At 40.2% G+C, this 24429-nt stretch overlaps 3 pseudogenes; 1 reads left to right on the top strand and 2 right to left on the bottom strand.

Moving 5' to 3' along the window:
• Window positions 1-51: 51 nt before the first annotated feature.
• LOC147455854 (uncharacterized) lies at window positions 52-3143 on the bottom strand (annotated as a pseudogene).
• Window positions 3144-3530: 387 nt separating this feature from the next.
• On the bottom strand, window positions 3531-4421 carry LOC147455853 (uncharacterized; annotated as a pseudogene).
• Window positions 4422-4767: 346 nt separating this feature from the next.
• On the top strand, window positions 4768-5550 carry LOC147455852 (uncharacterized; annotated as a pseudogene).
• The last annotated feature ends 18879 nt before the right edge of the window (window positions 5551-24429 follow it).

Below are 24429 nucleotides of genomic sequence, written 5' to 3'. Positions count from 1 at the left end.
AATCAAAACTTTAGACTTATGCATAGCTTCAATAAACTACATGTTATTGATTCATGAAGAGAGATTTCATTTTACCTGCTTGAAGATACGATACGATACTTCATAAATACCAACAATGGTTCCCACATAACCAAGTTCACTGTCTACAAGATTTGTGTCTCTTGAACTGGCACGTGATAATTTCTTGAAAGAGGCAACAACGTAAGAATCGTGAGTTAGACGTAAGTCGTCAATGTCTTTTATCCGAAGATGTTGCCCATAAGCCCACATGTTGGTATACATTCGAGCCTAGAACAATAAATAAATTATATAAGGAAAAAGAGAATATTGAAGCTTATTTGGTTCAATTTTTGAAACCCAAGCAGTTACCTTTCTTTCACACCCGATCATATACTCTCGTTGTTCCCTTGAGATTTACTCATGATCACTAACCGCACGTTGCATATGGGTGTATAACCAATCCGTGAAAGAAGATACATTCTGCTTGCTATTTACATTGGTTTGACATCTAGATCTTCTCTTTTTACGTCTACCAACTCATTGGTTTGCAAGCTCCTCTTCATACTCATTAATAAATTGTTGCATGCATTCGCTATTATAGACAATGAAAGTAGAAATATCCAAATTATCTTGGATGCTAAGTCGAAAAGAGACTCCCTTACCAGACAGTACCTCGTCTGACATGATAGAAGAAGACTCATTTTTCCATGCACGTAGAGCTTCAGAGTCCGTTTGTTCAAGATATTCTGAAACGTAATACATGCATTCTTCAAGCATCCATCCCTCTGCCATTGAACCCTCAGGTCTTGCTTTTTGACGTACATAACCTTTGAGTACGCCCATAAATCTTTCGGCCCAAAACATCCATCAAGTAGAAACAACACCGGCAAGCTCTATCTCGTCCACTAGATGGACTAGAAGATGGACTTGAATATCAAAAAAGGATGTTGGAAGTTCCTTCTCCATCAAACAAAGAAGCTCTATACATTCACGCTTCTTCTGTGGAATTATTTGTTTGTCGATCTCTTTAGATGTAATCCATTTATCAGTAAGTTATGAAGAAGACATTAGAGAATGATTCAAATAAGTTATCAACTAAAAATTCTCATCAAAAATTAAAGAGCCATAAATATATACCTTGCAAGTGATCCAAGACGATAAATTACATCTCGAACTCCTTGGGTAGTGCACCCATCAATAATAAGGGGTAGAACATGCTGCATACATGATTCATCCAATCAAGAAAATATACAAGAAACTAACTATTTACAAAGATCGTTATAGATTTACCTTCACAAAGTTGTGCCAATCATGTGTTTTTAAACCAGACAAGCTCTTGTCATCTAAAGTGAATCTTCATGTTAACTGCCTGCAACTCTTCTGCCGTAAGTACCCATGGAACAAGCTCATAAGTTGTCTCATTTTGAGTTTCATCATAAAGTGGCCATAGATTGGGCTTTGAGTTTTGATCTTTTAAGTCATGTCTTGCTGCCGCTGTGTCTTTTAAGCCAACGAGGTGTTGCCATAATGAATGACCAACATTCTTGAATATGTGCATCGGATCAAGAAGATGGCATATCTTCAAATCCTTCCAATATTCCAAAGAGCACCATATCGAAGGACTTTGAGCTAAGGAACGTTTTCCTCTGCCTCGCGCCTTCACACCATTATCATCGTCGTCGCTTATGATCTCAGACTCCGGATCAATAGCAGGTCCAACATTCCACTTTAGATACCAATCCTTTGGTGTCATTGGTATTGGACATCTTCCTTCTTCTACCAAACCATTAAAATGTATGGCTTTCTTTCTGTTTCATAGATGATGATCTTCAGGTAAAAATCGTCTATGTCGAAGATATATATATTTGTTGAGATTTTTGCTATAAATCGATTTTAACCAATCACCACAAACAGGACAAGCTTTATAGCCCTTCGTACATATCCCTGCATGAAAAAAATAATGAAGGTGATTAGCGCATTAAAAATCCTACTATATGAGATAATTTATATATAAAAGCGCATTTACCTGAGAAAAATCCATATCCTGGAAAATCTTGGATAGTCCATGCTAAACTTCCACGAAAAGTAAATTTTCTCTGATCAATGATTCTAGACATATCAACGACATCAATCCCTCTCCACAATTTTTGAAGATCATCGATAAGAGGAGCTAAATAAACATTCAAGTCTTTAACTTGTCATTTTTCGGGAATCAAGAGTGAGAGCATTAAATGTTCTTTCTTGATGCTGAGATATGGGGGTAGGTTATAATTGATAACTACCACCGGCCATGTAGACCATTTACTTGATTTCATAGAAAATGGATTCACACCATCCAATGCTACACCCATCTTTAAATTGCGTGGTTCTTTTGCAAAATCTGGCCATAGCGTTTCAATATGCTCAAATGCAGGACTATCCATTGGAATTTGCCTTACTCCATCTTTGCTCTTGTGCTCTGCTCCCCATATCATAAGCTTAGCTAGTTCGGAACTTTGAAACATATGTTTTATACGTGGAGCGAGGGGAAAATGTCTCAACACCTTTCTAGGGAGATTACCTTTATTCTATTTATAACGAGACGTTTGACATTTTGGACACGACATATTGTCCTTGTACTCACCTCTATATAAAAGGCAATCGTTGGGACATGCATGTATAGAAGAATAGTCAAGTCCAAGACTACTTATCATCCTTTTCACCTCATCATGTGATGTAGGAAGAATATTTCTTGTCGGCAAGAACTTCTGAGAGAGTAGTCTGCAAGTTGAACAAAAACTATGATCAATAAAAATCACAAAAGTTTAGAATTCCAGCAAAAAAATATGTTGCATTCGTACATACTTCAATAGTGCTAAAGTAGATACATTACTCCATCCAAAACGATTCTTAAGATTAAGTATAAGTAATCTTGCACTTAGTCGTGTTAGCTGGCTTCCTGTGTAGATATGCTTTAGAGCTTCTTCTCGAAGATATTTCTCATTTTGAGGAATATTTGTACTATCATTTTGATACCAATCCTCAATAAAATCATCCATGCCATCGTCATTATCAAAGATATCAGCACATCCATTAAAATCCTTTGAATATTGTTCTTTAAGTCTTGCATACGTGTGAGGATCACTTCTGCGTAGTATCCTCATGCACTCTATAGACATGTGAGATGCGTCATGTGGATGTTGGTTTGCGACATTATCAATGTCATAATCCGGAATCTGCATAGGCAAAGAAGATTGTATCATTAGCATGTTTAGACAGGCACACACATATAAGTAGCACTTTTCCTTATAATTGAAATTGCACTTTGTTACACATGTACAAACATTAAAATAAAAGACAAGACACATATAAGTAGCACTTTTCCTTATAATTGAAATTGAACTTTGTTACACATGTACAAACATTAAAATAAAAGACAAGACGATCGTCACAATAAATCCGAGATAAAAGAAACAAGATGTAAATTAAAGTGTAAAGTTAGGATACAAGAGTCCAAAATAACAATAATAAATTTTTATACAATGAAGTTTTTAATCATAATTCGTTAAGGGTACTCGCGGAGGTCTACGCCATCCATAGTTTACTAACAATTCATCACCAGCCCGTAATGGTCTGATAGCATTGACAACAATATATCGTGGTACAACCCTACTCATATGTACTGGTTCATGACTATTCTCACACTCCACAAATGTGCAATTGGTTCTTGCACTCATCCCTCAACTACTATTGATTAAACCTGCTATGTTTCCTTGAGAGTAAGGTCTTCCATCAACATAGAGTCTTTGTCCTTCTGCATGTATAATCCCTCTATCAGAAAGAGAGGCTGCATTGAGACATAAACCATATGTGCTCATGCTCTGGATGTAATGAGCAATCCGATGCCATGGACCCCATCCATATATAGGTCCACAAAAAGACATAAGGGTGACGTCTGAATGAGGGGGAACGTGCAAATCCTGTGATAAAGAGGCCTCATCCTGCTCCACTGATGGTGGATGGAGCAATCATGTAGCGATTGCCCCAAAAGATAAAAACAACTCCATCTAAAGGAAGTGATCCTCCCTGCCATCCTCCATATCGCCTTCGATTGTACGTCTGTACTAGAGCTTGCAAATGAGTAGGCAAGAGGTGATCTCCACTCGTCTCAGCGTCCAAAGCAAGAGGTAGAGGCTACCGAGAAACCTCGAGCTGCAACTGATAAATGACTTGTCCGTGTCGTGTGCGAGGGACATGTGCACCACTAATAGTGAAGTCATCCTCCTCATCAAGTGAAGGAACCTACATATATAATAGGTTCTATTACATATCATTTTTTTGTTAATAAAATTTCAATATGAAAATAAGAGAGATCAGTCACATACCATAGGTCGATGTCGCTCCTCAGGAGGTGGTGCTCGCTCAAAAGTACCATAAGTCATCTGATGTGAAAAACACTCCCGTCTAGGTCTCCAATATGTGCCACAACAACAAGTGCACCAACATATAATAGACTCTTCGTAGTACAAATCATCTTAAACGGGTTCATTTGCATCCCGATCACGAGTAGTTGGGGGTGGCAGTGTACCCTCTGACCGATCCGAATCTAATTTACATTTAACATAAAAACAAGAGACATTTATCAAATGAACAAAATAAGAACTCAATAAAAGTAACATAACGTTGAAATCTAACAAGTCTTACATATACTCTAACGCTTATTATAATGAAAAAATAAGCAGACGCTACTGTTTGGTGGAGACAAACAAGAGGAAGGCGTCTATTTTCATGGAGACATGGCAGAACTACCGCAAGGAGATGCTCTTAATCATCACTTTTCCTCAGCAGAAGGTGTGTGTTTTTGCCAACATATACTAGAATTATTAGAAACTTATCTATTATACGATTCTCTAATGTATGTTATTTTATATAATCAAATCTACATAGGAGGCAGCACGAAAGAGAGTGGCTAGTGGTCACACATCTAGGACGAGACGGATTCGTGGCCACATTTGTGAGTATAGACCCTTCAAATTTGAACTTTCAAAGCTAATATTAGCGAATGAAGTTTACAACAAGTCTTTGGTTATGTCTTACTGCAGACCAAAGACTATAGTCATCCACCTACGATGCAGGAAACAGAGTACGCTACGTACTACGGCTATCGGGCTTTGTGCACGACGCTTTTTGACAGGCCAGATCCACTTGTGAGTATGATTGTTTATTTTTTACTTTGTTTTAATGCAGATTGTAATATGTTGCTATTTGATTTCACTACTAATACAGGAGCAACATGGCGAGGCCGATCCAGCAGAGGTGGCCCGACAGGAGGCAGAGGGGCGATGCCGAGAGGCTGAGAGGAGCGGTGATCCGGTCAGTGATGACAGACCTAGGGACGTGGTTGGAGATTTCCACAGTCGCAGTGCCATCGGTGATGCTGATGGAGATGACACTGCTGGTCACCACACGGATGCTAGTGATTGTTCTGGTAGTGAGCTCGGCTCATATAGTGATAGAGACTAGGGATTTGTTTGTTGTATATTTGAGGATGGAGATGAGACTCGTTTTGTATATGCGGCTGATGAGAGTAGATATTTGTTTTGTATATGCGCTGATGAGACACGTTTTGTATATGCGCTGATGAGACTCGTTTTGTATATGCGTTTTGTATATGAGCTGATGGAGATGAGACACTTGTTCTATATGTAAAAACCACGAGAGTGGATATTTTTTTGGATCCCTAACTCAATTAAATCTTGTTGCTTGAACCCAATCTTGATTTTTTTGTCGTGCAAAATCTCTTGAAAATTTTAAGTCCTATACAAGCACATTGAAACCAAGGTTCTAGGTGCTCCAACTGTGTCCATACCATGTCTTTTAACAATTCTAGTTGATCTACGTGCAAAGTTTGAGGATTTTAATGTGTTTGTCTCAAAATGTCAATATCAAACTTTTGTCATAATTTTCTACAAGGTCTATTCATTTTTATTTTAGCTTGTAAAGTCAATGTTTTGAAAACATCAACTGTAGTCTTACAAGGGTCCACTTGATGAGTGTAATTCTTGACCATGATAGCTTCCAACATGCAAGATTATATTTTTAAAAGATCCCCTAGTTGACATGTTTGATCACATTAAGAGGGTTTTCTTAAATGCATTGTCTAATGCAAGCAGCATTTAATATAGATTTTTCAAAAAGGGACACCTAAGTGTCCTATTTTGGTACTACACTAGTGTTGAAACGTAGTTTATTTGTTTTTACATTAAGAAAAACAAAACGTGGCTGGTCGATGAGTCATTTTTCAAGTTTACAAATATTTTTCTATGTCACACTCTAATATTAACAAGCTTTTGATTTCCATACTTTCTGCTCAGATATGAGAATATATGATACTTATCAGATTCTACGTATCATGTACAAAGTCGGGTACCAAGTACAAAGTACCAAAGTATCGGGTCTGAACTATGAGGTATCAAATTCTACGTACCAAATCAGAATATATGCTACGTACCAAGTACCAGATATCAGAACATACGCGGCGCATCAAATTCTACGTACCATGTACCAAACCACAAAGTACCAAGTACCAAATCTAACACTAAAATGTTTTCTTTGTTTTTTTGTTAATTTATTGATCCATGTACTTCAAAAGTGCACCAAAAATTAGCACCGTAGTTTATTCATTTTTACATTAAGATAAACAAAACGTGGTTGGTCGATGGGTCGTTTTTTAAGTTTACGAATATTTTTCTATGTCACACTCTAATATTAACAAGCTTTTGATTTCCATAGTTTTTGCACAGATTTGAGAATATACGACACCTATCAAATTCTACGTATCACATACAAAGTCGAGTACCAAGTACAAAGTACCAAAGTATCGAGTTTGAACTATCAGGTATCAAATTCTACGTACCAAATCAGAATACATATTACGTACTAAGTACCAGAGTCTGAACATACGCGGCGCATCAAATTCTATGTATCATGTACCAAACCACCAAGTACTAAATCTAACACTAAAAAGTTTTCTTTGTTTTTTTGTTAATTTATTGATCAATGCACCATGTGGCCAAGGGATACAACTCGCTGAGAGCTCACAACCTTCGTTGATTGGAGAGCTCCATAGTATGCAAACGTGCCCATCCGTGAGGGGGGTGCTTCTACAAGCCCTAATAGATGTCCATGTTTTTAAAGTCCAAAAGCGTTGTTTTTATGTTATGATCTATTTTTAACATGCTTATGATTCTCTAGTTTCTTCATAAGTTTTGGATTCTATGCTACGCATTCTAATATCCCAATCTAGTCGAGCATCAAATAACAAAGCAACAAGAGTGGGATATGTGTGTTTACCAAAATTCATCCTTGTCGTTGAAGTAGTTATCTGAAATTCCTTGCGCACTCATCCAATCAACTTTCGCAAATAATAAAAACTCCATAAGCAATCACGAACGCAAGAAAGCGAGCGTGTGTATGTATGTGTATGTCAAAGAGAGAGAGAGAGAGAGAGAGAGAGAGAGAGAGAGAGAGAGAGAGAGAGCACTACTAGCTAAACAAAAAGAGATAGAGAGAGAACTACTAGCTAAACAAACAAAAAAAGAGAGAGAGAAAGCTGGAGATAGATAGAGAGCAAGCAAAGATAGCAACGCGAGCTGTTACAAGCTCGCGGCTATAAAAAATGGTCGTTTTTTTCTTAACGTTCCTGAACCGTCACTTGCGATGCACATTTTTAAACAAAAAATGAAACGTCCCATAAGAGACGATGCGTCGATGCTACAAGCGTGGCATAAGCCTACATACTCGCGCTTGTACGGTGTGGGGTCCGTCCTGTCATCAACCACTGTTCAAAACATACAATCCTTCATCATGGAGGTCCTCAGAAGCTATATGCATTGCTTCTATCATATGTAAGGGTACGAGTTGTGGCATGTCATCCCCCTTAGGTGTTACCCAGGTCATCCCCCTATTTCCCTAAGTGTCTATGGTTTCCGCTAGGTGGACCCAATCCACATTGTCAGACTCAGTCATCCCAAGTAGAACATCCATATAAGGAGAATCTTCCCCAATATCAGTGTCCATTTTACATGTGTAGCAACACTACAATGGGGCCGAGTGAACTATGGTGTCAGAGCTATGATCAATTATAAATCTGTTTCCTAGAGGATGTGCTCGACCGGTTACAAGATCCACTCAAATGACAGAATCTTGGAACTGCAAGTAGACATGGTTTTTAGACCAGTCATGCACCATTTTTGCTTCTCTCATGAAAGCACATCCTAAGATTATCTCAGATGACATGGTGTGCTTGGAGAAATCCATAACAATGAAGGTATTTCTTATTTTTTGTCCAAAGACCTTGATCGTGAGATCTTCTAGCATCCCAATAGGTTTAACAATAGATCCATTGGCCATCTTTACTACTATGGTTGTGGTCCCAAGGTGAGGTCTTCCCATAATTTTCCATCAATTTAGTCACAATGCTAACCCCAGTGCCACCATCAAGGATTCCCTTCACAGTTAATCCCTTGGTAGTGATTGGTATGGTCGCATTGGATTCATCACCCTCAAAGTATTGTCCCAACTTGTTAATAGGTATTTCTACAACATAGTTCTCATCTAGGTTGGGTTGTGAATCTAAGTGTTCCTCCTCTATTGGCATCTCCCTAGCTCCATCCATTTGTGCAAATTGTGGTAGCCCAACTTTCAGTTCTCATTGAGGAAAGCTCGAAGAGCTAAGAATAGCTCGGGGTCTCCATATAGTTTGGACATGATGGTGGTTCTAACTTCTAAAGCCATGAAATCCATCAATTTGGCAATGTTTAATGGTATCTTTTGGGCTTCAGCCCCTTGATGTGGGGAAGATGGGATCTCCATTTCTCCGATAGGGTCAGGTAGTCCCTTTGCAAACATTCTTTCCAACAAGAAGTGAGTACACCCACTTTTCCATGACTTCAATTCACTTTCTTCTTGGATGACACTAGGTATGGCTAGGGGTCTATGGACTTTGTGAGGTTGTTGTTGCGTAGGGAACACTATGTCTATAATCTGGATCTGCCTAGGTGCTGGCTCCTGATCCCTTTGGGTCTCCTGTACCAAACTCATTAATTGCTTGACTTGCTCGATCTCCTCTATAGGGTTTGGGTAAGTTCCTATCTTCTTCTTGGGTCCTGGCCATTGTGGCTCATGAAGATCTTCCTTGTTGGTTTCTTTCCTAGTGGTCTTTTTTGGTCTCCATGGTTTCACCTAAATCAGAATCCTCTTCAGCGTTGTTCATATATACGGGATCATCACTAGTCCCTATGTTGGTCTTTGAACTGGGGTCTGAATTCGCTGCTTTTTGTGATCTCTTTCTTCGTGTTTTCTTCTTCTTCTGAGATTGGGCAATTGATGCCGTGTCTCTTTCCTCAAGAATATAAGTTTGTTTTTGGAGCATCGATCGTGTGAGTACATTTACTGGTACCATAGGTGTACTTTGTGATGGATCCTCGATAGCCTCAAGCAAGTTTAATGGTGTGATCTTTGGCGCATTGGGATTATTTGAACATTGGGCAATAAAATGATCTATGCCACATCAATTACACATGAGTATCGGTATTGTAGACGTGCTCATTTGATTGGTTTGCATTAGTGTAGCATTCTTTTGTAGCCTAATAGGATAGTCAGCTATACAATGTGGACCTCCACACTCATAGCATTGAAGAGGTGGTTTCCTGGCAGTGTAATTCATATTCTGGCCTCTTGCAGCAAGAGCAACTACTTGATAGACATGTTTGACTTGTCCCCAATAGTCCTCCATGTAGTATTGTGGACTTTCTTCAAGCGCATCAATCCCATAGGCAATATTAGGGTCTATATTTTCCTCAAGCCTTCCAAACAAGCAATAGATGACTCACAATCCACTTGATTCACAGAAGTCATTCTGGGATGTGGTGGTTGTGGTCCTAGCACTGGAGGTGGTAAGGGTGTTGTTTGAAAAACATTTTAGGCCCAAGGGACCATGTGTTGTGATGTTTGTTCAAGAGGTGGGACCGGCATCAATGCAAGAACTCGAGGTGTGTTCGTCCATGCTAAGGTTGGTCTATTGGCCATCACGTGTTTAAATACTATGCAATCCTTAGCTTGATGACCATACCTCCCACAGGCATTGCAATTTCCATTGAACTTTACTCTAAACGTAGGGCATTCACTGGTACTATGAGGACTATAGAAAATTGAGCACCATTGTTGCTCCCTTCTTGGATACATATGGTTGTTTTGCAGAGCATGATTGTCTCTAAGACTCTTTTGAATGGCCTTGGTGAGATTTACTAAAGTCATCTCAAATATCTTTGGCTCCTTAACAATAGGCTTTAGGGTCATGGTTTGATGCCCTGATGCTTACGAGCTAGACGATTTACACTCAACAGACACTCTTTCTCCTTAAATCATTAAATTATCCTCCAATTGGATCGCATTGGTGGTGACTGCTTCCCAAGTGGTGATACCTCTAATGAATAGGCCATTGTAGATATCATCATATCGTAATCCCCCAATGAATATCAAGCAATTGGTTATTATTGAAGCGCTCATTTGGATTACAACGAGAATTCAAATGCTTCAAGTGACTAATAAAGTCTCTCACCGACTCTCCTTCCTCTCGTTGGGCTTTTTGGAGCTGAGATGCTACACCACAAAGCACTCCCTCTTGTATGTATTCTTTCAAGAATAGTCTCCTAAGAGTAGGGTAAATCATTTTTTCTTCCACCCTTAGGATTCTACACCTATCCCCAGCCTTCCCACTTAAGTTTAGGCTTAAAGCATTACTCTTATGCAGGCCATTGTGTTCTCCTAGAGAATCGCATATTTGTTCAAACACTTTGATATGCTTTCTCACATCCCCGTCTCCACTAAATTTTTGTGTGAGCTTGGCTATTTGTACTGCCTTACTTCTAGGCTTCCTATCAGGTGTGTTACGCATATTATCAACAATAGATCGACCAATAGCTTGAGCAAATGTTGCCAAGTCACCTAAGTAAGCAAGCACCGTGTGTGAAGGCACTCCAGAGACTACGTGTGGAGTAGGTAATGGCATTGCGCTTGGTGCATAGGAAGCCCTTGGGTTCCAAGTTTGGTAGGGTGTTGTGCCATGTGGCAGCCCAAAGTTCATATGTGTGGCCCTAGGCATAGCAGAGATCGGATGTGACATGCTAATGCTAGCTACTATAGTCCCATTGAAATAAGAGCTTGGATGTTGTGGCTTTGGAGCATAGGTTGTTGAAACAATGGGAGGGGTAGGAGCTACATGAGTACAAGGACCCATAGGTGTATATGATTGGTACACACTTGTAGGTACTGTTGCAGGCATTGAGCTACCATGTAGTGATTCTTTACTAACAAAAGAGGTCCATGGCTTGTTTCTTGGCATGCCCATCACTGGGGTAGGCATGGTAGCCATGGTGTCATCAAGGGAAAGATGAGATAGACTTGGAAAGGTAAAGCTATCACTTGTGGGCTCAGATTGCATTGAGACCCTTGGCAAAACAACATATGGAGGATCCATCGGATGAGCATCGGACTTACCGAGGGAGTCTCCATTTGCAATAAGGTTGGTTTTTTAGCCTTCCTTGTATCCAAGAATCTCATGAGACCTGTTGAAGGCATGTGGATCCCCTTGTTCTGTCTCTCTAGCTCAATAACCCTATGGATGACCTCACAATCTCTTTGTTGTTGATCCTCTACACTAGTAGCACCCGTTTGGATTGTAGGACATCTAACTAGCCCACGTGATAGGTGTGATATGTGTATAGGTAAATTAGAGTTTTCTATTGTATTTCGTACTCCCAATTCTCATTTAGAAACGCTCCATCTAGGATTGAGGTGCTAGGGGTGTCCTTTGAACTAGATGCAATGTGGCTCTCTATGGGTTGACCCTTAGCGGTTGCTAATTTAGGAGCACTCGATGCGGCTCGCCTGGCATGGATGTTGACATAGGGGCTTTTTATTTTAACTCTCTTATTTGATCTACCCTACGTAAGCTCTAGATTTCCTTTTCCCTAGCTGCAATGATATACCTCTCAACCTCTTACACTTCGGCAAGGCTTCTACCATCCGGTAATATAACCTTAGAGGGGAATAGCTTTAAAGAGTTAGGAGGTGCAATGAATGGATTATTCACGTGCACACTCTCTAGGAGCATGGGATCTACGTTGGTCATGAATGGAGAATTTACTTCCCTAGCTGCAATGATATACCGCTCAACCTCTTACACTTCGGCAAGGCTTCTACCATCAGGTAATATAACCTCAGAGGGGAATAGCTTTAAAGAGTTAGGAGGTGAAATGAATGGATTCACGTGCACACTCTCCAGGAGCATGGGATCTACGTTAGTCATGAATGGAGAATTTACTTCCCCACCCCCCTCATTTACATCATTAGCTCCATGTTTGGAGAGACTGGCTCTATTAAAGGTTTCCTTGAAGAGGCTAAGCATGCTCGACCTAGACCGTGGGCCCATGGCATGCATGTCTTGGCTTCAGCTATCAGGATTAGGCATCGGGTAACCCTCCATGATGTCGTAGTTAGAGGAAGAGTCACTAGACGCAATATGTGGGTCCTTAGTGGTACTACCTTGGATTCTCGTTGAGGGCTTAGAGCCCAAGGTAGAGGAATAATGAGTGCCCTCATAAACGGAGACACTCTTGATGTGCTCGGTCTCTAGCACATGACCATAGGTAGGTGCATGTGACCTCGACACTCTAGAGGTGTTGGTGAGTGCCCGTGAAGGCCGCTCACCTAGTTTTTTAGGTGTTTACAATCCAAAATTTTTTGTAATTTTGGTCCCTTTTTTTAACCGAGCCACGGAATATAGTGTGTGATAGCTCAAAACGAGCATCTTGGCTAGGGGGACTTGCCGTGCTTTACAGCCTTTGATTTGGTTCCGTACAGTCCTCGAAATCCTAAAACTAGCCTTTTCCTAGGTGGGGAGAGGGCTAGAATTAAAGTCCAAAGGGTGAGTGTGAAGGGGATGGTGGACTTGAGGAACTTGTCCCACATGCCCTCCATTCACTTGAGATCCTAGTCTTTATATATAAAGTGGTGTGTATAGTATATCATAAGACTGAAGACTGAGGCCTTTGCCTAGGCTTGGGCTTGGGCTCTGGGCTTGGGCTTGGGCTCGGGCTCGGGCTCGGGTTTCGGCTTGGGGAATGATCCCGATCCTTCCTTTTAAGAAAAGTTTTTTTTTTAAATTTAATTTCCAAATTTCTTTTTGGTCTCAATATTCCTGAGCATTTTTTTTTCAATATTCTTTTTTTGACGATAATGTGGCTGCTCGGACACCGAGCTCCCACGCGCACCACAGCAGCTCTTAGAAGCTCTATCTAACCTCCTTGCAACTAATTAACTGTCTAACACAGAATTGCACACTCACATACAGTCAACTCTACTGCTCAGTGTCTACTCCACTTCTCACTGTCTACACTCCCTAACAGATCTACTAACATCTGCACATTACGGATGTTGCAAAATTAACAAAAACCAGTACAATGCAACACTAATAGAGCTTACAACCACTAACACAATTTGACAAAAACCTCCTAAAACTACGCATTTAGTTACTCAACAGAATCTAACAGAAAGGTGCTAATCTGCCCATTGTATCCACTTAATAGTTCTCACAGAACTCAGCAAAAACAAAAAAGAGAGATGGAAGAAAGGCTTCCAGAGGTAGCACTGAGTGCCCCTCAAGCTTAACTTTTCCTGGCAACGGCACCAAAAATTTACACTTTGCCGTACGTGTCGAAGCTGGGAACTTGCCTGTGCACTGTGTGCAAGCCTCACAAGGTTGCAAACACACAATTAGAAGAGCCTAGCAAGCTCAAAGGGGCAGGGTTGTGTCAGTCATCACTCAATGCTTCCGTCATCAAGGATCCTATGCTGCAAGAAGAAGGAGCTTTCATCGATGCCACGCTCAACCGCCTCCCACCGCAATGCTTGATCACTCAACATCATTTCCCTTCTTTCCTTGCCACAGTACAAACGGCATTGCGGGGCGATCCTTTATTATGTATTATAATAAACACTACAAAGGCAGCGATAAAGGTTAGAGGACGTGAAGGCGGAGTGGGAACGCAAGGATGTGCGCGAATAATTGCTACCTCCCCTCCCACGCAAGGAAACAAATAAAGGTTAATAACCTGTCCAAAAGCTGTAAAAATGGTAACGATCATTAATAAAGGAATAACCACTCTGAAACACTGAATGAATTCTCTGGGACTGGTATAGCTCCCATGAAACTCCTCCAAAATTGGTAGTGTTAGACATAGAGAAACCCCTGAGTACAACATTCGGCACCAATCTTGATTAGGGACCCTATGCTTTTATGGCAACGGAGATAGTGACGACAATATATAGTGTTTGCACAAAGAATTAAACCCCAAAAAGGAGACAAGTATGCCCCGTCCCCCTGTTCTTCATCACATTGATGAAATAAATTAAAAAGTAGTAAAGTCTGGATACTATTAGGATCCCGATAACGGGCTCGAGCAAGATAACACCAAAGCATCACTCTTATCTAAGCTGCTGCCTTCCACTACTCATACATTGGCAACCTCTCCTTTCCTAGGAAGCCATGCAATAGCCTAACAGAGGCACCAAGAGTTATGATGCTTGATCTTTTCAATGCAATGGTTTCCATCTATCTCTACCGCTTTTTCCCTAATCCCTAGCAAGGTTCTTGTAATAAATAGATAGCGCAGTTATGTAAGTTCTAATGCCTATCTACTCTGAAATGACGCCGCTAAGTTTTATAAGATTATAGCTAATATTCAATGTGATGAGGTTAAGTTAAACTGTTTAACCGAAGGAAATAAATAACTAGAAGCAACACAATTCTTTGAATAAAGACCACGAAAGGAAGGCGGGATAGTTGTAACACAGATTACGGGCAAGCACGAGTAAGACACAAAAATTCACCTATTTCCTCTCTATCTTCATCGCAAAACAGTCTTTTAATAGTATTAGTCTAGTTTAGATGTGTTGCCGCATTCACGCACTGACTATCAATGTGGTAGTAATAAATTTAAAAAAAAAAAATCAACAGGCAAGCCACTCGACATCAACCTCGCAACATACAAGATCACGCCACTCTGCAACCTATAGAGAGCTTCAGGAGGCCGCCAAGGGATGACTTTTGCATCGAGGCCATCATAGGCTCTGGAGCCTTTAGCAAAGTGCCACCTTGACTAATAAAACTTCGCGGTCAAGAAGTTCTGCCATCATATCAATGATAGGGGTGAGCTTAGAGATTTCAAGGAAAATCTAGAAACATTAGGGAAGATCAAGCATCCCAACCTTGTCTCATTGTTGGGTTACTGCAAGACAACAAATGATAGGTTGCTCATCTATGAATATATGGAAAATGGCAGCTTAAATAGGTGGCTTTATGGCAACAATAGGAAGCAAGATCATCCCAATAAGCAGGCCGTTGCGGCAATGGGGCTTAGTCGAGAGAGTCAGAATAGGATCGCTCTGGTCACAACCAAAGGTTTATTATTCAACCGTAATGATTGTTGTCCAAACATCCTACATCAAGACCTCAAGACTGCGAATGTGCTTCTTAACGAGGTGCTACAGGCTCACGTCACTGACTTCGAGATGGCGCGGTTAGTGAGTGCATGTGACACATATCTTATTGTGTTGTGCTATGAGCGCAGGGGACAACTAGATATGTGTCAGTACTACCAGACTCCCAAATGCACAGACAAAGGCAATGTACATAGCTTCAGGGTGGTTGGTGTTTTTAGAGCTAATGACAAAAAGGCAGCCAACCAGGTCATCTTGGGAGAGATCAACAAACTATTGAATGATAGCTCTTGTAACCCCTCATATACTATATGACCTCCGGCTCGCCTAATCGCAATAAGCTCAACTCAGATAAGCCTGACTCGGATAAGCACGATAAGCTTAACTCAGATAAGCCAGACGTCCAGACAGTGTCTTGTCCCTGACCAACACCACCTAGCAAGAAAAGAAGGCACGGCAAGGTTTAAGGTTGCATTTTCCCACAAGACTTGTGGTTGCCGTGAAAGGGATAGTGGGTGATGGGATTCAAATGGGTGGAAAGTAAATAAAACAAATCCTTCATCTACTCAATCTACTTCAAATTTAATTAAAGCACCCACATGTTCATCTACTAAAGGTACTTTATCTGAAGCACCTGCATCTTCACCCATGACTTCATCCACTAAAGGTACTTCGCTCGAGGTAACATCACCTTTCATCCACTATAGCTATTTCACTCGAAGTACCTGCTCTAGACTCAAAGAATGTATCGTCGAAATCGTGTGCAGGCTTCTTTTCTTTGGTTATATTGATAGAAACTGCAGAGAAAAGAAACTTACTTGAAGAATTAGCCGCATCTCGTGGGAGAGAGAACCTAACAATGGAGGAATTTCGCAGGATTTCCTACGCGTGCTAAAAGTTGAGTTCTCTAAAGGCCAATTCATCCCCTCCCGCAAACCACCTAACCTATAGGTTAGATGATGAGCATTTTACTTTCACAACAACTGGTATGGTAGCTTTGTAGAGTGGGTTTGATGATTCATCATCAAATTGTTGACAAAAATTGACGATCAACGTTAAAAAGTACCCCACCCGGGTTCGGTTCATCCAGCCGCTATTTTCTTTTAATGGCGGAGGCTAAATAGGTGCAATACGACAGGGAGTAGATTTGTAATCTTGGGGAAGGGAAGGGTTTGATTGCATGCTTGCAAAGGCTTTCGCACAACAACTTATCTGGCGCTCTCTCCTCCATTGCAACGCCCTTTCTTTCATGGCTTAACGTTTCAAACAACAGCCTTTCAAGAAGCCTCCCGATGGCTATTCAATGCAAGACACTTAAACATCTTAACATTTTCTTTAATCATGGAACTAGCAAAATACCTCTTAAAGCCTTCTTCTTATCTACCTTGCACCTCACAAATTTTGGGGATTTGTTACACCAGCTTAAGGAGCTAGATCTTTCGGCAACAATAATGTAACATTTAATAGCCTAGAAACTTGTGTGTAGTGGAAAATAGCATGAACATAGTGAGCATTTCATTAGAATAGATTCCTAATGAGAATAACAAGAGTACTTGGGTGGAGAGAGAAACAAAAAGCATAACACCTAGTTAGATAGCATGAACAATACTTCAAAAGAGAGAGAAATTAAGCAATATGGAGCCGGTCCTCCCTCCAAAAGGCTTTGTATTATGGTTTCTCCCATCAAGAGAGACATTTTACAATACAATTCTTTGTGTTCCTTCAATACTAGCTAGTGCAATGAAGATGGAAACTTCAAGCACTAAGCAAAACACTTATCAAACACAGCATCAATTCCCTCACAGTCTCAGACACAAGACCTCACACACCTTCAAAGATGGTGAGAGCTAGCGGGATATGAGAGTAGATTGAGAGGAAGGAGTAGTCGTACAAGAAAGTTGTACATATCCTCACATAATTACTCATAATAGAATGGCTTAGCTTAGTAATTAGCATGGTACAGGAGATGAGCATGCATTGAAGCTTGGCTCTTGGTTGGATTTTCATCACAAAGCCAAGAGTTGTTGGTGTAGGCCTCCCTTCTCACAAGCTTGGAGTAGGTGATAAGCTTTCCATTAAAGCTTGAGAAGAGAGAGAGAGAGAGTCTTCTTAATCTACACATGAGCTTGTGTGAGTGTGTGTGGATAATTGTCTTTGAAAAATCAGCCCCCTCTCTCTCTTGGTCAACCCCTCTTGCTATTTGCTCTTGCTAGCACCTCATTGGACCTCCCCGGGCTTAGCCAATAGGATTTCAAGAGCATAAGTGATAGCCTTCTGACATGTGTCCCCCTTTCCGCTTTTGTGAGAGCTTTAGGTAATTAATAAATACAATTAAACTCTCATTGGACCCCTTTGTCTCCTGGCCAATAGGAATCAAGCAAGCCATTGGGCTACTGAATGTTCATTGGACCCCTTGGGAGATTGTCCAATAGTCTTCTAGAGAGCTTAATTCCTACTGGTTCTTTTATTAAGTGTTTTTAAATTATCTAAACTACATTTACTCTAGCATAATTCTCATTGGTCCACCTCCATGGCCATCCAATAGGATTTGAGTACACCTTGTGGGCATCTGGCCTAGGGAGCTGAGATGTGTCCCTCTTTCCCCTTGTGTACAAAGGAAGCTTGTGAGTGTGTGTGTGTGTGTGTGTTTGTTTCTCTCTCATCCCCTACTTCTTGGGCTCTCCCCCCTCCTATGTAGGATTTTGTGAAGACTTTTTGGGACACACACAAAGCATCCAATTTTCTAAGCCTTTGACCATTGGACACAACCTTTGAATTTTGGAACCTTAGCATTTTGGAAGTCTTAATGGGCTGAACCCTAAGGTCTTTGGATCCCATTGTTTCACATAGCTCTTTGGCAAATGGCCCCCCCTTTGGATCCCTATTGTGGCCGGTCTACCAGCTTAACCATATTCTAGCTTTTTCTCCCCAGGCACTTCCCCATATTAAATGATCAGTTTAACATGAGAAAATCATTTAGGAGAATTAGATATTAGTTATTATGACATTACCTCTCTTTCAAAATCATAGTTGTCCTCGACTATGGGGTAGAGAAGATAAAGCATATTCATTAGTCCTTTTTCTAGCGGGTAGAGGATCCCTATGTTACCCTACGACATCATTCCAGAATGGATGACTAGTCCATTTTGCGCTTGAGATCCTAAGCTTCCACAAGCATGTTTGCACATTAGTCCTTTCAATCTTCCATAGTAGCGTGACAAGCTCTACTTGGTGTTTGGGGGACGTTGTCTCCGCAAACTTGATCTAAGTATGCGTACTACTTCACATTTGTGCACAATAAAGAAAAAGAGAGTCTTATAAGACAAAAACTTTGTTCATTTTTAAACATTTGTACATTTTCTTACTCTAGGGAAGCATTGACAAGGTTTACGTTATCCTTTAATTGTATGCCTTGCATCCATCTAGAATCTTCAAAAGGATAATTCTTAAAGATATCGTCGGATAGTCTTACCTCCTCTTAGTACCTTGTCTTCATGTCGGAGGATGGACTCGGGCTGCAACACCTCTTCTTGTCCTCAATCTCCGGTGGGTCTTCAATAGTTGGTTCTTGAGGTGGCTCTCCTTTGTAAGGCTTTAATAGGCTCACATGAAAATCATTGTGTATGAGCCAATGGCTGGGCAACTTGAGTTGATAGGCCATATCATTGATTGGCCTAAGAATATGGAAGGGACCATAGTACCTTTTTGCTAACTTGGCATAGTACTTTCGGTGTCCCGTAGGATTCTTACCCGGCGTGTGCCTTAATCAAGCCTTGGGAAATTTGAGTAAGACCCAATAATTTTCTTTAAAGGTTTGGGCTCTTCTATGCTTGTCAGCAGCAATCGTTTGCCTTTGCTGTGAGATAGAGATAGCATCCTTAATCTTTTGGAAAGATCTTGTAGGTCTTGGCTATACTCATCTGCAGCGAAGATCTTCCCGTGTACCTTAAGTAGCAGGGAACTTTTTGATCTTCCCTCAATTACCTCAAAAGGTTCTTTTTCCGTGGAAGTATATACAGTGTTATTGTAGACATACTCCACTAAGGGAAAGTACTTCTCCCATTGGGATCTTTGATCTACTTCCGTTACATAGGATTTTAGTAGATCAAGAATTGTTAGGTTAGCTATCTCACTTTGGCCATCCGTTTGAGAGTGATAGGCCGAAGAGAAGTTTAGCCTTGTTCGTAAATTCTCAAAGAGACCCTTCTAGAAATTACTGGTCGTTCTAGGATCTCTATTCAACACTATGAACATTGGCAAGACATGGTACTTGAAGATTTGTAAAATGAAGAGGGTTGCCAGTTGATGGGCTTTGATAGTCTTTTTGACAGGTATAAAATGAGCTTGTTTACTAAACCTATCCACTATCATCCATATTCCCATGGATAGACTTAGGCAACCAAAAGATAAAATCCATGGATATGCTCTCCCATGGTGAATTAGGGATTGGCAAAGTTTGAAGCAATCCAGGTTGCTTCACTCTATCAAGCTTCATCTTTTGGCATACTACACACTTAAAAACATACTCTTGTATGTTTGCTTTCATGGTAGGCCAATAGAAATATGTTTCAATCCCTTTTAGGGTAGAGTGAATCCCTCTATGCCCTGCATAAGGAGGAGCATGAGATTCATACATTAATTTCTCACGTAGTGAGCTAGTAACGTATAGTCTATTGCCATAGAGAAGATAACCATCTTGTAAAGTAAATGGTTCCTCTTTCTTCCCTAATGCAAGGGCTAAAATCACATCTCTAAAATCGGGATCAATAGCATACTCATCTATCATAAAAGATAGATCATTGTGAGTTGCTATGGAAACCACATTCACTCTCGGCCGTCTTGAGAGTGCATCGGCTACTTGATTATTCTTGCCAGCAACGTGAGCAATATGAAAATGAAATTGCGAAAGAAAATTTGCCCACCTCATTTGTTTGTCGGAGCGCTTGGTCTGCGTCATGAAGTACTTAAGACTTTGGTGTTACATTCGCAAAATGAAAGGAGTCCCCAATAAATAGTGCTTCCATGAGTCTAAGGCGTGTAGAATTGCAAGGAGTTCCTTTTCATATATGCTAGAGCTTACTCAAAAGGGGTCGAGCCTTCAACTTTCATAGCCTATGGTGTGCCCTTCTTGGAGCAAAACAGCTCCATGGCAATCACCACAAGAATCACATTGGACCTCAAATGGCTTTGAAAGATCCGGGAGTGTAAGCACAGGTTGAGAGATAAGCTTTTCAAAAGCATTGTTCTCCTTGGAAAACCATGTGTACCTAACGTTTTTCTTTGTTAGGTCATGTAATGGTCCTGCTATTAGTGAGGACTTTTCTATGAAGCGTCTATAGTATGCACACATACCTATAAAGCTTCTTAGTTCATGAAGATTCCTTGGTTTAGGCCATCCTTTTATTACCTCTAACTTTGATGTGACCTAAATACTGAATCTCTTGTAAGAAAAATTCATTTTTCTTTCGATTAACATAAAGTTTATTCTCTCTTAAGACTTGAAATATTACCTAGAGGTGTTGCTTGTGTTTGTCTAATGAATTAGAGTAGATGATGATATCATCAAAGAACACTACACTAAAGGTTCGTTGAGGCCCCAATAGATTCTCCATCAAGCGGTTGAATGTGGCTGGTGCATTGGTCAAGCCAAAAGGCATGACAATGTATTTGTAAAGACCAAACGTAGTGCAAAATACGGTCTTTACAATGTCTTGATCAACTATCCTTATTTGATGATAGCCACTTTTTAGGTCAATCCTACTGAAGTAGGTGGACCATTGTAGCTTATCAAATAGGTCTTCTACCCATGGAACGGGAAACCTATTCTTGATAGTGATCCTATTTAGTGCTCTATAGTTAGCACACATAGGATATGTGCCGTCTTTCTTTTGCACTAATAGCACAGGAGAACAAAATGGAGATGAGCTAGACCTAACCATGCCCTTCTCAACTAGCTCATACACTTGCCGCATAATCTCCTCTTTTTGAGCTTGAGAAACTCTATAAGGAGGTTTGTTAGGCGGTGAAATTCTTGGAAGAATTTCAATTGCATGGTCATCATTGCCTCGTTTAGGAGGTAGCTCACAAGGGATGTCATCAATAATGACCTAAGTCATCAAAAGCTAATCACTAATCGGCAAACAAAACATGACTGTTACAGCATCAAACGACATCCAAATGTTATGAAACTTCTAGGACATGTATATAAGACCTAAGAACACATGCTTATGGTCTCAAATCCCACTTTCAATGAGTTGAAAAAAAACGCGATTATTAACAGCAGTGAGTTTTTGACCTAGTTGTTTTTGACCCCGAATGCATCTAAATGCTTAGCAATGATGCCCCAATATCCCACCTATGCTTATTTTGTGATTTCCTAGCTTAAATTACTACTTATGATGGAATGAGGCAGCGGGTCGGCAACGTCAAAAGCTACGGTTTACCATGATATGTTTACATCAATGCGTAGAGTTCTTATCTGCGGTTGCAACGCAACAGACGGCACTGCAATGTGACGATCGAGAAGGGAGTAGGAAGCATGAGAAGGAGAGAAGTGGGCATAATTATCTCACACTGTGATTCTATTATCCAAAACTTAATCAAAACTTTACGAAGTTGGATTTTATACCTTAGCCAAGGTCTAAAATGTGTAATGTCCGGGCGCCCAAGGTCTTTGAGGCTCCACAACTTATTGTATCTGCAACTTAGGTACACTATTTGACCTATTCTTTACATCTTGGAACTCTTATTGAGCCCGTAACACGTTACAATTATCAAAATGGCTAAATAAATCAAAAAATTACAATACATGGACCTTTTGAAAAAATGTGAAAAGTGTGTAGCTCCAAACTTTATTGCTTCTTCATGTTGATCTGCGATGTGCATCCGTAAGGCTCGGTCTTTTAGCACCTTCTATTAACTGACGTCGGCTCTAACATTTCCCCCTTTAAATTTTATTGCCCGTCCTCGAGCACTGTTGAAAAGTGTCCGTGAGGTTGTGGAAAGTTTTTGATTGGTTGTTGATGGGCTGATCTTCTTCATTTGTCGTTGAATTTGTTGATGAGGTTCAATTTGCTGCAACATTTTGATTGGGCCGAGTATGTCTGATATAAGAGATGATGTTGCATTTGTCCGTTGTAATAGCATAATGATGAGGCTACTGATTATTTAAGAAAAGTATGTACAAGAGAAGTAAAATGATGAGGATCTAAATTAGAATCTAATAACTGGACGAGGCTACTGATTATTTAGGAAAAGTATGTACAAGAGAAGTAAAATGATGAGGATCTAAATTAGAATCTAATAACTAGATGACCAAAGGAAAAAAACCCAGTGGAAAAAAAGTGCCTTTGGGATACGCGCATTATTGAAGTACTCTATCAATAAAGTACTCAAGGGATTATTTACTGATAGATATGGAATCAAAAAGGCAGAAAATATGAGAGTGTAGCATGATGGAGCATTGGTTTGCCTTATGTAGTCTACTCAAGGTGCATAGGTGGAAGCAAAAAAATATGTCTAATGCATATTGTCCAACGGTGGGACTTTCTATTTATGCATACACAGAAACGCATGGGAAACAATATGATGTGTAAGAAAGATTTTGAGGGGTTCTTCAGAAAGATGGTGTAGCTATAAAAGCACATGACATGGATTTGCAAGCTGACACCCCTTTATGAATGGTTTTCGTTGTCGAGGATATGTGCTCTCATCTTACTATGCACTATGGATGAGTGTTGGACTCAACGACACTCCACCAATTGTAAGTTAATAGACTTCGACTCTTATGCTCATCTCATCCAGCATGAGCGACATGACTTAGTTATGCTAAACTCTTCCAGCTTGAGCATAAGCCTAATAACTACGACTCTTAGCACAGAGTTTATTACAACTTGAAGCTTTGGGAGTAGTGCTTTGCTCATTTTATGGCTCAACATCCCGACTCTGACTATGCCAAAGAGTGTTTTTTGCACCCTGGCGACTTGACTTTTTACATTCTTGTGCTTTCTACATACATTTTTTCATATAAAAGTAAGCTTGAATCCTCAAAAAGAGGATTAGTGAGAAGGACCAAGTTGGCATTGAAGGTTTCTTTTGCCATACCTGTTTTATCTTCTTCGAATCTCCATTCACTTGTGCTAGGTTGTCCTTCTTTTTGGACTATGAAGACTCCATTATCTGTGTGATATATAAGTCTTTGATGTTGTTATAGGCCTCTGTTCACTGTTGGCATTTGGATTTTGACTAGGAGCATTGGAAGACTTAGGAATCCAAATCTCTTGATGACCTTTGTATCTCCTTTGTTGACTTTGCTTTGCTCTAGATCTTGTTGAGTTCTTGAGATCTTCATGCAGGTCTAGTGTAGTTGCAGTTGGCTTGTGGTTGACTAGTAGCTAAATCTTTGTATAACCTGTGTAGAATCCTTGTCTATGAGGAAGATTTTTTGAGATCCGTCTTTGTTCTGTATCCTCTTGAGATTTGTGGTAGAATTTAGCATCTTTTAATGTTGTTCTATTGTATGATTCTTCGGTATCCTAGGATATTGTTGAGGTTGATATCTTGTGGGCCTTCTTTCTTGGGAGGGACTTGACGTTACTTCATATGCCCTTACCTGCAGTTTTGGTATCCATATCTTTCTATTACCTCTATAATACTCCTATTATTTTAAGCTGCATTGTGATGCTATCCATCCCATGTGTTTGTGTTTCTGTGTTGATTTCATGTCTTTAATCCAAACCAGATCATTGATTTTGACTAAAATGCTCGGAACAAACACTTGGTTGACTATCTTTTTCTTTCTTGAGTACTTTGGCTGAAGTATCTTTGATTTTTGGTGGGTGTCTTCCTAGAGGTTTCAACTGGGTTAGCAATTGACTTGAAGTTTTGAAA

This window comes from Adiantum capillus-veneris, chromosome 6 (assembly GCF_014529385.1).
Source record: "Adiantum capillus-veneris isolate H3 chromosome 6, ASM1452938v2, whole genome shotgun sequence".
NCBI classification, from domain to species: domain Eukaryota; kingdom Viridiplantae; phylum Streptophyta; class Polypodiopsida; order Polypodiales; family Pteridaceae; genus Adiantum; species Adiantum capillus-veneris.
The sequence above is the reverse complement of the archived record's forward strand: the minus strand, read 5'-3'. Positions and strand labels throughout refer to the sequence as shown.